This window comes from Gopherus flavomarginatus, chromosome 6 (genome assembly GCF_025201925.1).
Source record: "Gopherus flavomarginatus isolate rGopFla2 chromosome 6, rGopFla2.mat.asm, whole genome shotgun sequence".
Lineage (NCBI taxonomy): Eukaryota > Metazoa > Chordata > Testudines > Testudinidae > Gopherus > Gopherus flavomarginatus.
This window is the reverse complement of record NC_066622.1, coordinates 41,084,555-41,097,616: the sequence shown is the minus strand read 5'-3', so window position 1 is coordinate 41,097,616 and position 13,062 is coordinate 41,084,555.

The window sequence follows — 13,062 nt, the reverse complement described above, 5'->3', positions numbered from 1 at the left end:
TTTGCTCCTGATATCCAGGCATCCCAATTCTTTCCAATGTGGTAGGTGTGTCGGGTAAATGACACATCTGGTTTCCACCTTAGGGCTCTGAACCGCCGGTGGGCATGCTCAGGTGTTAGCCTCATTCTGATTCTGGCCTTGGTTTAAAAAAGATCATAATCGTTCATGCGTTCCTTAGGCATTTCAGCCACCACCTCTGCTAAGGGTCCACTGAGCTATGGCCTCAGCTCTATCATGTACTGGTCTGTAGAGCTGTTGTACCCAAGGCAGGCCCTTTCAAAATTTTCTAAGAAGGCCTCAGTATCATCACCTGCCTTTTAGGTGGGGAATTTGCTGGGATGGGGAACAGTACCTGGAGAAGGGTTGTTAGGGTTGGCTGTTCCATCCTGGTTAGCCTTTTCAAATTCCAGGGCCTGCTGGTGGGCCTCCCTCTGGTGTTCCAAAGCCCTCCGGTGGTCAGCCTCTTTGGCTTTTTCTTCTCTTTCTCTCTCTCTCTTTCATCTCCATCTTTTTTTCTTTCATCTCTATCTCTTTTTGTTTCATCTCCATAGTTCTCTTGTGGTCAGCCTCTTTGGCTTTCTCTTCTACGTCCAGCCTAGCCTTTCTAGTTTAACTGTTTCACTGCTACTCATTTTCCTGCTTTCTTGTGCTGGCCACACCCCCCTCTGCAGCTCACTGAAACCTGGGATGTACTCTTCTTAGGGCTGCTTGTTTAACAGAGATTTTCTAACTAGCTATACCCGAGAGGTAGAAAGAGAGAAAACAATTCACTTGTAAATTCCTTTTTGCCGTCTGCTTGCTCACAACTTGAAGCCTCCTCTTAACAAAGACCCTTGTTAAAAAACTTAACACCTCTGCCTTCAGGCTGCTTTCCAAGCAGCTAGAAAGGAGAGAAAAAAAATCCCACTGGCTTTTGGTTCCTAAAAATCCCACACCGCTGCTCAGCATGTCGAGGTTTCTTTCCCCACTTTGAACTTTGGAATGCAAAAGTGGGAACCTGCATGAACACTTCTAAGCTTAATTACTAGCTTAGATCTGTTAACGCTGCCACCAGCCAGAAATTCAGTGTCTGGCGAACTCCCTGTCCCCCCCCACCGACTTTCCCCTCCCTGGGTTGCCTTGAGAGGCTTCACCAATTCCCTGGTGAACACAGATTTAAACTCCTTGGATCTTAAAACAAGGAGGAATTAACCATCCCCACCCCCGCCTTCCCCCCCCCCCACACACCAATCCCTGGTGAGTTCAGACCCAATCCCCTTGGATCTTAAAACAAGGAAAATCAATCAGATTCTTTAGTAAGGAAAGGTAAAAATTATCTCTGTAAAATCAGGATGGAAAATGCTTTACAGGGTACTCAGATTCATATAGACCAGAGGGACTCCCCCAGCCTTAGATTCAAAATTACAGCAAACAGAAGTAAAAATCCTTCCAGCAAAAAGAAACATTCACAAGTTGAGAAAACAAACATAAGACTAATCCACCTTGCCTGGCTATTACTTACAATTTTGACACATGAAAGACTGATTTAGAAAGATTTGGAGAGCCTGGATGTACGTCTGGTCCCTCTTAGTCCCAAGAGCGAATAACCCCCAAAACAAAAAGCACAAACAAAGACTTCGCTCCACCAAGATTTGAAAGTATCTTGTCCCTCTATTGGTCCTCTGGTCAGATGTCAGCCAGGTTTACTGAGCTTCTTAACCCTTTACAGGTAAAAGAGACATGAACCCTTAACTATCTGTTTATGACAGCAAGTCATACCTGACCAATCTAATTGCCTTCAATGATGAGTTAACTGGCTCTGCGGATATGGGGAAAGTGGTGGATGTTGTATATCTTGGCTTTAGCATAGATTTTGATATGGTCTCCCGCAGTATTCTTGCTGGCAAGTTAAAAAAATATGCATTGGATTGATAGAAAGCTGACTAGATTATTGGGCTCAACAGGTAGTATTCAACGGCTCGATGTCTAGTTGGCAGCTGGTATCAAGCAGAGTGCCCAGTCCTGGGGCTGCTTTTTTTCAACATCTTCTTTAATGATCTGGATGTTGGGATGGTTTGCACCCTCAGCAAGTTTGCAGATGACATTAAGTTGAGGGGAGAGGTAGATATGCTGGAGGGTAGGGATAGGGTCCAGAGTGATCTAGATAAATTGGCAGATTGGGCCAAAAGAAATCTGATGAGGTTCAACAAGGACAAGTGCAGAGTCCTGCACTTAGAACAGAAGAATCTCATGCACTGATAAAGCTGGGGACTGACTGGCCAAGTGACAGTTCTGCAGAAGAGGACCTGGGGATTACAGTGGATGAGAAGCTAGATATGAGTCAACAGTGTGCCCTTGTTGCCAAGAAGGCTAACGATATATTGGGCTGCATTGGTAGGAGCATTGCCAGGAGATTGAGGGAAGTTATTATTCCCTTCTATTCGGCACTGGTGAGGCCACATCTGGAGTATTGTGTCCAGTTTTGGGATCGCCACTACAGAAAGGATGTGGACAAATTGGAAAGAGTCCAGCTGAGGGCAATGAAAATGATCAGGGGACTGGGGCACGTGACTTAGGAGCAAAGGCTGAGGGAACTGGGCTTATTTAGTCTGCAAAAGAGAAGAGTGAAGGGGGATTTGATAGCAGCTTTCAATTACCTGAAGGAGGGTTCCAAAGAGGTTGGAGCTCGGTTGGTTTCAGTGGTGGCAGTTGACAGAACAAGAAGCAATGGTCTCAAGTTGCAGTGTGGGAGGCCTAGGTTGGATATTCCACTATTCCACTAGGAGAGTGGTGAAGCACTGGAATGGGTTACCTAGGGAGGTGGTGGAATCTCCATCCTTAGAGGTTTTTAAGGCCCGGCTTGACAAAGCCCTGGCTGGAATGATTTAGGTGAAGCTTGTCCTGCTTTAGACAGTGGGTTGGACTAGATGATCTCCTGATGTCTCTTCCAACCCTAATCTTCTATGATTCTATGATCATGAACAAATGTATATAAATATAGGGCCCAATCCTGGAAGATGGTTTAATACCCCTGCAAGGTGCTGAGGGCATGTACTCAGTGGCAGTCAATGGCATATTGTACTGTCAAGCCTGTGTCCTGTTTTACTCTGTATAAACTGACATTGGATCCATCTTATGTTAAATTCATTCTAGAATAATCCTGACCATTAACTAATAGAAGACGATAATTCTGATTTCACTATAAGGTGAAGCTATACAATCATGCTTGTTGTATTAGTTTGGAATTCCTGACAGACATTTATCAGAAGCATCAATGCATTGACATTTACTATCTTGATGTCTGAAACGTTTAAAAAGAAGAAAAAAGCCAAAACAGAGCTAATTCAATGTAGCACTTAATCTTTGTAGAATCTTATTAATTGAGCTTGTTGCTAATTTGATACCCTTTGTACATCCATTGCCACACCGTTCATATTAGCTTCTTGTTGCGTAATGGTGAGGGGAAGAGTACTGTATATATCATTAATCAGTTTAACAGAATTACATAGATCTGTGCTGTTAAAATGTAAACACTTCACTGCCAGATTATAGGCTCATGTACTTGGGGTTTATGTTCTCATTAAAATTGAATAATTGAATAATTTTCTTTTGGACCAATATTGCAAACACTTAATCACATGTACCATTACTCACATGATTTAGTCCCACAGAGATCAATGAAACTGCTCACATTGCCAAAGTTAATCACGTGCTTAAGTGCTTTCTTGGAACAGAACCTTTATTCAGAAAAAAAGCCAGATTTTGTTATGGCAAAGAATACTTTTTTTCGTGTGCAAAGCATTGATTTCAGAATGGCTCTGTTTTGTTTGAGTTAATTATTTGTCTTAGCTCCCCAATACAAATAACATGGGACAGAAACCTCTCTAAATGGATAGCGGGGAAATCATTTTCTTCCCATTGTCAGTCCTGAGTTGTCATCCTTTATGTTCTTCCACTTGACTCCTTAAATACCATATACCAGGAGGCTTGTAGGTAGCCTCCCAGATTGTCCTCCACAGACTGCAAGCATCTTTTCATAGCTCTTTAGCTAAGAAGTGAAGAGGCGGGTGCAGGTTGGCCTAGCTCCTAGCACAGAGCAGAATGAAAGGGTAATATATTGAGCTGTAATCAGACTAGCTTGTACTCTGTGTAGCTGCCATTCTTACTGCTTCCTTCTGCCAGCTATGTGACAACCACCGTTTTTCCCCCAAAGTCTTTTCTGAACAAACTGTAGATCCTCCATGTGCTTTCACATAGAACAGTTGCTGTCCTATGGCACTTAACTGCCTGTGAAAACAAGTGTAAATTAATTATTGATTGAAGATAACTGATTACAGTAGTAGTATAGTCAATTTATTTAGCAAGAGTGTTCATTTTACAATTTTAAAATACAGTGTAAAAGATTTATGCATATATTACTGTAACCCTTCTGCCTGTCTGAGTTGGCAGCAACACGGGCCGGGTTCAGTATCTAGGGGTTCCATTTCAATAACACAATGCAAAACTGGCTCAAGCCCCCACCCAGTGACGTGGGACAATTACATACCACCCCCTGGCCGCCCCTAAGAGGCAATACTTCCCCTCTCAGAAGCACAGAGTCTGAGTGTAGCAAAATCCTTTTAATAAAGGAGGGAAACAATGCGGCAGCATGTTGGGGAAACACCACAAACAGGATTCATAACACAAACCATGAGCAAAAGACTCACCCCCCAAGTAAGTTTTGGCAGTATCCTTTTCCCCTCGGGGTCTTAAGTCCAACAACCCAAAAGATCACCCAAAAGTCCAACACCCCAAAAGTCTCTGTCCTTGGTCAATGAAGCCCCAGAGATCAAAAGTTTGTCTACAGAGTTTTACCCCCTCCAGCCTGGGTGGAATTGGGGGGGTGAAGGGGCACATGGGGTGTTAAGAGGCACCTTACGTGGTCCGAAGCCGACTGCCCCACCTCTGTGTGGAGTTCTGCTGCAGCCTTCACCATGAGTGGCTTCACTCCACCAGCTGTCCCATGAGCCACTCCAGCCATCCCACGAACTGCTCCGCTCTGCCCCGCTCCGCTCCATCCGTCTCTGAAACTGCTCTGCTCTGCTTCACTCCACTCGTCATCCCGTGGGCAGCTCCAATCGTCCCACAAACTGCTCTGCTCTGCTCCACTTCATTCCACTCACCGTCCCAAAGGCCACTCGAACCATCCCACAAACTGCTCCACTCTGTCAGCTGCTTAGCACTATATCTTCAGGCTCCCCCACTAGTTAACGCAGCACTCAGCAATCTCAGCTCTTAGTAATTTTTAGTTCTTTAGTGTTTTCAGCTTGTAGTAGGGGAGCCCCAGTGCTGGTGCACCATTGGCCCAAAGTGAATTTCAGCACAGCAGCCTGTAAATAGACTATTAATGGAATTAAAATTAGCTCTGCTATTCAACAGTGGAGAGAGGAGGAGGTGCAATTGGTGTTTCAGGCCAGCAAAAGGGGCCCATACCATCAGGTACAAATACCTATCCCCAGCCTCTCTCAATTCTCTGGGTTTCGGAACCATGTCCCTTGTCTAGCGAGTGCTACTTAGTTCATGGGGACTCCCTCTGTCACAAAAACAGTTCCACTGGCCTTGATTCACGTAATCAGAGTAACAACACTTTGTTCTTCCTGCTCCAATAACAGAGAAACAGAGGAAGTGACCATTTGGGCAGCTGTGGGCTCATGCTAGGCAGGGAGGGTATGCCTATACAAACAAGACCAGCCCCTGAAGTTCTTTTCCACAACTCACCACAACTCACCACCAGATGTCAGGGTAGAGCTCATCCTGACTCTGCTTACATCACATTCTGATGCATACTGCAAATAGTTTGATTTAGCGCCCGCTGGTTGTTTTACTGTAGAGTCAAGGCTGAAACCCTATGTAGAATAATACCTGGACAAAGGATTAGACCAAAGAAAGAGCTAAACGGCACAAATGCAAAACTGGCAAGGGTATACTTTTTTTCTGCTTGTGAATAGCACACCCCATGTGTTTGTGAAATACCTTTTCATAAGGTGCTTGAGGCTTACTCAAATTTCTCATTAAAATTGTTAAACTATGTTTTTATAATTTTTTTTTAAAGTGGAATGAACTTATTCTGATACCCAATGAAGTAGTGGACATTATTTGAACTTCAGGGCAACAAAATGGCAGATGAAATTATAAATGCAAAGTAATGCACATTGGAAAACATAATTCCAACTATACATACAAAATGATGGGCTCTAAATTAGCTTTTACCACTCAATAAAGAGATCTTGGAGTCATTGTGGATAGTTCTCTCAAAACATCCACTCAATGTGCAGTGGCAGTCAAAAAACCTAACAGACTGTTAGGTATCATTAGGAAAGGGATAAATAATAAGACAGAAAATATCATGCCTCTATATAAATTCATGGTTTGCCCACATCTTAAATACTGCATGCAGATGTGGTCGCCCCATCTCCAAAAAGACAAATTGAAGTTGGAAAAAGTACAGAAAAGGGCAACAAAAATAAGAGGTATGGAACAGCTTCCAAATGAGAAATTAACAAGACTGGGACTTTTTAGCTTGGAAAAGAGATGACTGAGGGGTGCATATGATAGAGGCCTATAAAATCGTGATTGGTGAGGAGAAAGCAAATAAGGAATTATTTACTCTTTTTCATAATAGAAGAACTAGGGGTCACCAAATGAAATTCATAGGCAGCAGGTTTAAAACAAAATGAAGTATTTCTTCACATAACACACAGTTAACCTGTGGAACTCTTTGCCAGAAGATGTTGGGAAGACCAAGACTATAACAGGTTGAAAAAGGACTAGATAAGTTCATGGAGGATAGGTCCATCAATGGCTATTAGCCAGGATGGTCAGGGAAATATAACCCTGAGTGTCCTTAGGCTCTTATTGCCAGAAGAAGGGACTGGATGACTGGGGTGGATCACTTGATTGCCTGTTCTGTTCGTTCCCTCTGAAGCATCTGGCATTGGCCACTGTTGGAAGACAGGATATTGGACTAGATCAGCAGTTCTCAACCCACGGCCCAGTTAGCATGCAGCTATGGCCCAGCTCAACTGTGTGCTAAAGGCCATGGGCTGGTCCATTGGCTGCCTCCTGGCCCTGCATGGTGGGCTCAGGGTCCAGGCTCAGGGCTGCTGTTCACGCCTCACAACACTACTAGCAGGGTTGGGTCTGGGGTCCTGCTGCTTCCCCGCACCCCCACTGGCTCCATGCAGCGGCAGGGTGTGTGTCCGGCCTGTCAGCTGTCTCCCAGCCACACACAGCTGGAGGGCTGGGGTCCGGCTGCACCGGCCCTGTGAAGTGGCAGGGTTGGGGTCCTGGCTGACCCTGGCCCCACGCAGCAGGGTCCGGGATCCCTGTACACCGGGGGTCGGGGTCCCTGCTGCCTGTCCTGCACACAGGTATCTGCTCCTGGCCCCACTCTGTGGAAGTGTCTCTGGGCGGAGGGCGTTGGGGATAGGGGTTTGGGGGGAGGGGTTAGGTGGAGGGCACTGTGGTTCTCAATCTGTGTCCAGGTAACACTTTCTCGGCCGCATTTGCAGCCCACGATAATAAACAGGTTGAGAATCACTGGACTAGATGGACCAATGGTCTGACCTAGTATGGCCATTCTTATGTTCTGATGTTGAGTTGTACTCAATTATTTTTATTTTCAACAGAGAAAAATAAGGAAGAAACACGAAGCAGTAAGCTGTATTGTGCACTGTATTGTGGGGTTCCTTCCTGCAGAATTGCCTGTCAAAACTAATTTAAAGAACAAAAATTAGGGAAGTTTTCTAGTTAGTCACAAATAGTTATTTCTACTTTCTATGAATGAGTGACTGTTTTCTGTGTGCCTAATCCAGCTTCCATTGAAGTCAGTGGAAAGATTCCAATGGACTTTATTGGGAGTATGATTGGCCCCTATAACTTTACATACAAAATGGGCAGTCGTGACTCTAACATACACAAGGGAAGCTTCTTGCCTTTCCATTGTTAGCATGAGCATTTCCCAATTTTCTCATTATCCTTCCGGCCAAGAGGATGGGGCTTTATGTTGAGCCAGTCAGTTCTGCTTCTTTGCTAGTCAAATGGTCCTGTTGATTCAGGGGAACACTGTTTATTTCCAGGGTGATAGGAATTCCTTAGGCCAGCTACAGATGGTAATAAATGATTTGTTAAAAATATAGACTGAATTATATTTGTATGACTAACAGTTATCAGGAGTGAATCACAGCTCTGGTTTGTATCATAGTTTTGTGAAATTTTGTGTGTGGTGTGGTTGGGGTTTTTTGTCTGTGAACACACAGTTGGTTTCCTCCTTTTAAATCAAATGAAATGGCCATTAGGAGTCGAAAGCGGTGGCATTTTCGCTGCTGAGTATACAAAATGAAACACTGATTAGATATCTTTGTCAAAGGGGTTGCTCTTTAGCAATTTAGAGCTTTTTAGTAGACTGGATCTATGAAGTCAGCTAAAACATGACAGCCAAATAAATTAGTAAAGGAAGCAAACACTTCAGGTGGCACTCTGGACAGAAGTTGGGTACAGAAAATACTGTACACGATCATTTAGTCAGGAAGCATCCAGGTTCTCTTAGAATTTTCATAAAATTGTTGGGGAAAATAGTTAACCTTCAGCCTTTTAGAACATTTTTAATTATTAATGAGGAATTGCTGTATCTATTTTTAGAATATTAGAGTTGTGTTTTAGATGTTTCTGTAGTCAGTTGGATGATTGTAAGTCAGAACTAAGGTACATTGCCACAACTATTAGTGGAAGTGTGCATATATTTGTTTCCGTTCTCTCTAAACAGTTCTAGGTTCTTAGTGATTGAACCAGTAATAGCTATTGAGAAATCTAATTTTCCTCTTCAAGTTGAAGTCAGAAGTATTAAATGAGGTTAGTATGGACTGTCTGTGTTTTAACTCTGCGTAGAGAATTCAAATATCTTCACTGAATGGAACTGAGAACATATTGGAGGATGTCAAATTTTATTCTTATCCTCAAGGTCAACTAGCATCTTTGAATGCAGAAAAACATCATTTTCTGACAATTTGGGCCTCAGTCATAACTTAGGCAGGGGTACAAATTTAAGCGCACACGTAGTCACACTGAAGTCTGTATGCATAAGTGTTTGCAGGATTGGGGCTTAAATTACCTCCTTTTCCTTTGAGCTTTTGGGAAAAAAGCCCACAGTTTTAGAGGCTACATATCTGCAGTAGTTTCTAGCCTTGTGACAGTCAATTTATAACAATCTGATTGTATGCAAAATGTGAATAATTGCAAAGATAGCCCCATTGTAAAAAAAACTCACAAATTTTATTATTGAAGTTCTTGTAAACCAGTGTTCTGGTAAAATAAATCATCACATACCTATAACAAAGATGAGGCATCCTATCAGAATATATTTTTAAGAAGTGATGCTGTTCAAATTAGAATATGAATAGCTGCTGCATAGTTAAAATGGCTGCCAGCATGATATATTACCTCTTCCATGTATGGTATTTTGTTCATTTTTAGTATTCTTATGGGACTTTAATATTATTCTATTTATATACAGATCAGTTATTCATCGTATCCCCAGGATTCTCCCCATCTAGATTTTTTTTAATTGACAATGTTAGTAGTTTATTCCCTTAATGTCAGATCCACCAGGTGTTGAACCTTTTCAGTTCCATTAGCTGCAATGAAAGGTGAGACTACTCAGCAGCTTGCTATATCAGCCCCTTAATGGACAGTGCATGCTACACATTGCAACAGTTTAATAGGGAGATCGAAGAGTAATGTTTTTGTTTGCTAGCTCTGCAATTGCTTTACAATTCTCTTCCTAGTTTGCTGTTGTAAATTAGTCTTTCCTCTCTTGGCTTTTCTATGAGACATCAGTATTTATTCACTTCCGCTTTCTTAGGGGTTTTTGACCAGTTTTTATGTGGTGTGGAGTCTCAGGAGTTAGAGCCCAGAGTGTTCTTTGCCTACGCAGTTGGCAAGGGCACATGCCAGAAGAGAATTGTTGTAGTATGTGCCAATCTAAGAGTAAGCAGGGACTGTGGGGATATAATCATGATGATTTATAGTTTTATTGCTGAACATCAAGTCATTCAAGAGATTTAATCGTCACATAAACTTTGATGCCAGAAAATTTATTGGTATTAGCACTGAAAAAAAGGGTGAATACTGTAGGTGCTGTGAGAAGCTCTGCACCCCCTTGTAGCAATTGCACTGTTATCAGATTCTGAAGAGAAAGCAAGCACTCCCCCACCCCTCTGGGATGCTCCCAAATTGGATTTTCCTGTGTGGTAATGCAGTGAGCTGCCAGATGTCTCTCAATTAGATGTGTCAGAATTGTTTTTAGAGCAAAATCATATTTTCTGAGACATTGTCATGCTTAACTCACGATTCATGGTGCTCAAAAGCAGCGCTGCAAAACCTTTACTGTTTTTTTGCCCCATTACAAACATATTCTGAGCATATGAATCTGGGTATTGTTGGGCCATGGGCAAGAGCTACAAATCTGTATCTGAGAAACACATCATTAAAATTTAACCAGTGACTGGCACATATTCAGTGTGTGTGGTCAGTGGTGGGTTAAGCCTTCATGTGATCCAGATTCTTTCCAGTCAAAGGACCCCACCCCACAACAAGCCAGCATTGTCCTGGCTCCTTGCTGATGCAAACTTGTGCTTTTCCATTAGTCTCTAAGCATCTCTGGTGGCAGGGACTCCACTGTATACACTTGGATCCAAACTTTGTCTATGAATCCTACCTTAATCTGTCCTTGGCTACACTCAGGCACGGTGTGGTCACTCATTTGGGTTTATTAATGCAGAATGATTCTCCAGCATATGTTCCTAGGATAGTGTATAGGAGGGGTCAGCAACCTTTCAGAAGTGGTGTGCCGAGTCTTCATTTATTCACTTTAATTTAAGGTTTTGTGTGCCAGTAATACATTTTAATGTTTTTTTAGAAGGTCTCTCTCTATAAGTCTATATATTATATAACTAAACTACTGTTGTATGTAAAGTAAACAAGGTTTTCAAAATGTTTAAGAAGCTTCATTTAAAATTCAATTAAAATGCTGATCTTATGCCGCCGGCCTGCTCAGCCCGCTGCTGGCCTGGGGTTCCATTCACCTAGGCCGGCAGCGGGCTGAGCGGGGCCTGCAGCTGGGACCCCAGTTGGCAAGGGGCTGGCAGCCAGAACCCCAGAATGGCAGTGGGCTGAGCGGGGCTGGCGGCTGGGACCCCAGCTGGCAAGGGGCCGGCAGCCAGAACCCCAGAACGGCAGCGGGCTGAGCAGGGCCAGTGGCCAGGACCCCAGCTAGCAAGGGGCTGGCAGCCAGAACCCCAGAACGGCAGTGGGCTGCCGCCCCTGCTCAGCCTGCTGCTGGTCTGGGGTCCCGGTCCTGCCCACATAGAGTGAGTACCTACCTTCTCCCTGGTTCTGGCCCATTCTCTTCCTCTCTCTCTGCACTGAGCTGAGGGTGGGGGTGCACTGAGCACAGGGCTGGGGTGAAGGAGCAGGCTGGGGGTTAGTGTGCAGGGTCTGGCTAGGAGCTAGAATGAGGGAAGGGGCTCAGGATTGGGGCAGGAGGCTTGGGTGTAGAGAGCTTACCTGGGCAGCTCCCATTTTGTGCGAGGGGTGGAGGTGGGAACGAGGGGTGTGTATGCAGGAGCTCCTGTTTGGTGCTCAGGGTGGGGATGTGAGGGGTGCAAGAATCAGGGCATGGGGTGTGGTGGGGCTAAGTATGTGTGGGGAGTGCAGGAGTCAGGGCATGGGGCGTGGGGGGGCTGGGTATGTGTGGGAGGTGCCAGAGTCAGGGCTGGGGTCGGGGGGGTAGGTGCAGGGGGCTGGGGTTTGAGGGGGCATTAGGGGTCAGGGCAGAGGGCTGGGGGGTGGGCTGGGATCAGGGAATGATCCCAGCCTCCTGTCCTGAGCGGCTTATGGCAGGGGGATGGAGGGATATAACCTGAGTCCACCCGCCTTCCCCAAGGCCCCACTCCTGCCTCTTCTCCACCTCCTTCCCAGTCTGAGCAGCGAGGGCCCTGGGTCTCCTCTTCTCCCCTCCCTCTCAAGGGCCATTGGTGGCAGGGAGGGAGAGGAGGTGGGGCATGACTCACAGCACACTGGGAGAAGAGGCCGGGGAGGGGGAAGCTTGGCTGCCGGCAAAGCCTGCCCTACAGCAGCAGCTGGCAGGACCAAGCTTGCTTCTGCCCCCTGCCCCTGCCAGAGAGAGCGGGAGGCAGGGGGTGGAGAAGAGCGGGCTGGGCTGGGCAGGATTTTTAATGGCACGCTGCTGCCTGCTTGGGTCCCAGCCGTTGGCCCTGCTCAGCCCGCTGCCAGGGTTCAGCAACGGGCCGAGCGGGACCAGCGGTGGCCGCAGCGTGCCATTAAAAATTGGCTCGCATGCCATCTTTGGCACGCGTGACATAGGTTGCCAACCCCTGTTTGTATAGGGTTTCTAAGAAGACATTGAAAGGATGCAGCATTTTTGTGGTGAGAGACATGGTGCAGTTTGGGTGTTTGTCACACTTGAAAAGCAAGCATGTGACAAGCATCTCAGGGCTTGTCTACACATGGAGTAACTCTGGAACTGTTCAAGAATAACTCAGTGTGTGGATGCTGTTAGGAATCAGAGTTCCTTTTTCCAAAATAGCTTAATCCACTTTACAAGAACAATATTTTCAGAGAAGAGAGGGCAGTAAACACTTGTGTTTTCCTGACAGTACTTTGCTCTAGTGACAGTAGATGGAGTTGAACCAAAACTCTGGTTCCTAACATACTTGAACTTTAAGAGGATGTACTTTGGAATTGTAACCCAAATCGCCATTTCACAATCTACAGTTTGATAAATCATAACTCTAGTCCCAATCAGTTTGCAAGTTTTGGATTGTTTGAAATATACATTTACATCTACTTTCTTTAATTAGAACAGAAATCCTCACTTGAGATTGGAAATGCCAGTATCCTAAGAGTAGTTCAACAGGAGCCAGGATCTCCATCTACCCAAGTAAAACAATTATATTAAGAGAGTATAGAAAAAATATCCCAAACTTATCCAGCAGCTAGAATAGAGCGTGGTTAGAGTGGAGTAGA